Source organism: Etheostoma spectabile, unplaced genomic scaffold (genome assembly GCF_008692095.1).
Source record: "Etheostoma spectabile isolate EspeVRDwgs_2016 unplaced genomic scaffold, UIUC_Espe_1.0 scaffold272, whole genome shotgun sequence".
Classification (NCBI taxonomy): Eukaryota; Metazoa; Chordata; class Actinopteri; order Perciformes; family Percidae; genus Etheostoma; species Etheostoma spectabile.
In genome coordinates this window covers 241897-246274 of record NW_022605576.1, presented here as the reverse complement: position 1 = coordinate 246274, position 4378 = coordinate 241897, and the positions used below count along the sequence as shown (strand labels likewise).

Genomic DNA, 4378 nt, shown 5'->3' with positions numbered 1-4378 from the left:
GTTATTTTGTTGTCTTTATACTGTCTTTTTTATCTATTTTTTAATTTATTTTTCTCTTGCTAAAAGTGCTGCTGGAATTTTCAATTTCCTTGCGGGAGTCATCCCAAAAGGATCAATAAAGAGACGTCTAAGGCTAAAACTAAGTCTAAGTCTAAGTCTACTACCAGTCCTGTGAGCTCTGTAGACTAAAATACACAACAGCAAACTGCTGCTGGTAGCTGGTGTCCTGGAGCTCTGTAGAGACTAAATCAACCGCACTGCTGCTGGTAGCTGGTGTCCTGGAGCTCTGTAGAGACTAAATCCAACCAGCAACTGCTGCTGGTGCTGTGGTCCTGGAGCTCTGTAGAGACTAAATCCAACCAGCAACTGCTGCTGGTAGCTGGTTCCTGGAGCTCTGTAGAGACTAAATCCAACCAGCAACTGCTGCTGGGGTGGTGTCCTGGAGCTCTGTAGAGACTATCAACCAGCAACTGCTGCTGGTAGCTGGTGTCTGGAGCTCTGTAGAGACTAAACCCAACACAATGCTGCTGGTGGCTGGTGTCCTGGAGCTCTGTAGAGACTAAATACAACCAGCAACTGCTGCTGGTAGCTGGTGTCCGGGAGCTCTGTAGAGACTTTAATTATTTCACAATACTTCTATTTTAGAGTGAAAGTGACGCATACGCATGTCATATCTGCACTCGACTCACATCGGGGAGTGACAGTAACTCCAAATGTCCTGAGTGTTTTGTTGTTCTTTCAGTTTGGCTCACCCTGGGCTTACAGGTACAGGTGGTTGAGTCCAACCAGGTGAGGCTGAGATAAAAGGGGAGAGGGATGGAGGATGTGGCAGCTTGGTGAGACGTTGCCGTTTTATCGGTTTCTTTTTGCCTCAGTTTTTTGTTGTTGTTGTATGTTCCTGTAACATACCTGTGGAAACATTTTGGGCGCCGCTCTTCATCAGACTTTGAATAAGGTGGTGGTGTGACAACCCTTAAATATCAAGTTCACCTTAAAACTCAAAAAGTCAATGTCTTTTAAGACCACCTTAAAATTCGTTGTTTTCCATGATTCTCAGTTTCTGTTTACCTGAGATAGAGAGAAAGACAGAGAGAAAAGAGAGAATGTGATAACGAGGGGTGCAAGTAAAGCTTCATAAATGGTGACACAGAGGCTGTGGGGGGGCTCCTTATGAAGAGTTGGCAGAGAAGTACCAGCTGTTAAAGAGGTTTTATCCAGACGCTGGATGTTTGTTGGTCTGATGGAAGGGACTGGAGGTGCTTTGGCTTTGCATGGCAGACAGCCAGGTGCTCAGAGAGGATTAACCCGGGCTATCTGCATCATCTGCAGGAAGCAGCAACACATTTACTCCATGGACAGCAGTTTGTATCGGAAAGCCTGCTTTTGCTAAATGTACACTGTAAACAGCTGACCTGTTATTAGTTACCAGATGGGGTCCAGCCAATATGAATGTCAAAGTTGTTCCAACTGTTGTCACTGCCAACTCGTCAAATACTGATGCATGGTCTCTCAGCGTCAGATACCAACGCAAAATGGGTCAAACAACATAGGACTTTCACACAGGAGACATGGGTCCATGTTTTCTCTTCATTTGAGCAGGGAATCTTGGTTTGAGCAGATAAACTGAGTCTTGGTCAGTGTCTCTCAGCGTCAGATACCGACGCAAAAATCCACCTACAGCGTCTGTATGGAACGCACCGGGCAGAGCACGACCACAGCGCTGTCAGGTGACGTAGAATGAAGACCAACAAAGGTCTCCCTCTTGTCCCCCGTCTCACTGAAACGAACTGCAATAGAGTCCTGTCTGGGGTCTCCATTAAAATCCTAAACAGTCTCCAGTATGTCCAAAACTCTGCCGCCAGGGTCCTCATCCACACCAACACCTGGCAGCACATCACCCCAACCTTAGTTCACCTTCACTGGCTCCCAATAAAGTCCTGCATCACGTATGAATTCCTCCCTCTCACCTACAAATCCCTCCAGGCCCTGGCCCCACAGTCCCTCTCCGACCCCCTCCACCCATACACCCCACCCCGTGAACCTGCAGTCCTCAGACACTAGCCTGCTCTCCATTCGCCACACCCAACTCTGTACCTTCAGAGACAGAGCCTTTAGTGTCGCTGCCCCATCCCTCTGCAACCCCCTCCCTGCAGATATACAAAATATTACATCCCTGGACATGTTTAAAAAAACTCATGAAACATCTGTTTATCCCAGCCTACAACCTTTAGAGTAGCCACAATAATTCTGTAAAGTATCCTTCGGTTTCTTGAAAGGCGCTATATGAATAATTTATTATTTTTATTGTTACATCTTGTAACCCCACCCACTAATTTTTCCTAAACCTGTCCCGTTCTTGTACAGCGTGTCAGTTCAACGTGCGTCCCAACCCAGGGCATCAAAAAGCGACGCCGAGAGTCCCGACCAAGCACGTCCGTCTGGAATTGACACTAAAGGAGACTTTTTGCGTCAATAACAAACAGCAAGGACACCTGACCAAAACTCAAAATGTGATGGACTGGGAGTGAGAATGTGTTGAGTGGGCAGCTCACGGTGGCTTAGGATGTCGAATGTTGGCAGTGCCGGACGCTGGCTAACTGAAAAAAAAGCAAAGAGGTGGAGCATGGATGGAGCCAGCAGTCTATGCTCACTTCCTGTGACAGCAACCAGTCTTATTGGTTGTCATGAAGGAATAACCTAGCTATTGAGTTATTGTACCAGGCTGTAAGCATGTTTATTCTGCTGTAAAGTTGGACGCTTTAACATGAGGTCTGTGGGGATCAACTTCCTATTGGAGCGTGCCTCAAGGGGCCACTTCATCCAGGGGCAGATGTTGCCTTTTGGGTCCAGGTAGTGTTCTAATAAAATAGATAGAACCAATGCTGGAAGACACATATTCAGAGCCTTTAATTACAAATACCATAATGATTAAATACCCACTTACAAGTTACGGTAAGTAAAAGCCTTCAGTATGAAAGATATCACCAATAGATGCATTTAAAAGTAAGAAACATTTAAATTGTATTGTAAACATTGAAAATCCCTTAAGTAATATGTGTATTTCATGATAGTAAATGTCAAGTTATTCTGATTTTATAACATTTAGTTTTTTGGAAAATTTAGCCCTTCCATGTGATAACTTGGGCAGTTTAAAGGGTTCATAAATTTGTGATGGTTGTCCTGTCATCTGTGTTTCACACTATGTTACAACGGTCCCCTATCTACTTCACTTATTGTGGTACTTTGCTTTTCTTCTTCTTCTTCTTCTTCTTCTTCTGTTTGACTCTCACACACTGCTGCGTATTGAACCCAACCACCTACGCTCTCACCACAAGGAGAGACAAGAGGGTTGCTGTGAGTCACGCTACAACTTATTATCTATCCTTTTTATTATTTGTTCTTTAAACAGACAACGCCAGCAGGGAGATGGATGCGTCCTTTAAATACACAATGGCACAGCCTTCGTTTGATTAGAATAGAAAGTTTGACTCCGTTGCCAGGCAGTGTGTAACTACATTTTGTAAAAGTGTGTGTTGGGGTGAGCGGTGATATTTCAGTCAGTGTGGAGGTTTTCAGTTGAAGTGCAATAGAAGGAACTTTTCTCAGGTGAGAAACTTGGATCCCTCCATTGTACTCAGCAGCGTAAGAAAACAGCCTTGTTAGAACTTGGTGACAGTGGCTTCTGACCTGTGCTTTTTATTTCAGAGTGCTGATACTCTAAAGGTTGTAAAGTTTTATAATTCCTGCATCTTCACTGGCATTGACATATGTGTATCTTGAAAATCAATTAAGTTACACTAGAAAAACGTCCAGTACCTTATTGTTGCAATACAATATTGATGCAGTTAAAGAGTGGTTACATCAATACTGTGAGGAATGAATGCAGTCGGCTCTACATCCCACTACATTGACATTTGAAACAGTCAAACTGAACACATTTACACCGACAGTGGCAGTACACATACAGTGTGTGTGTGTGTGTGTGGATCTGGATTGGCAGTGGCCCCGTCCGACAGACAGGTAGCCACGTGATTTAGGAAGAGGTTCAGTGTCAGTGGGAAATTGGTTTGGACGCAGGATTCGGAAACTATGACATTAACCTTTTCGTCTGAACTCCACAGTCCAGCCCAATTTGGCATGACTTGCTAGCTCATTATTTTAAATCAGCAAACTTACACACCGGTCTATGTTGTGCAATGTAATTAGACGCAATGCATCATTTAATAACAATGTGAAACAGAAAATTGTGAAAGTGAACTTTCAACCAGAAAATGCATACTGTGTGTGTGTGTTTTGGTGCTGTAACACCGTAATTTCCCATTTTTTTGGAATAAATAAATATCTATCTACCGTGTGTGTGTATATATATATATATATA

General features: G+C 43.8%; 1 long non-coding RNA gene across 1 annotated transcript in view; it reads left to right on the top strand.

Moving 5' to 3' along the window:
• Positions 1–4378, top strand: part of LOC116685871 (uncharacterized) — a 9669-nt gene that overhangs the window by 852 nt on the left and 4439 nt on the right. The window lies entirely within an intron of this gene.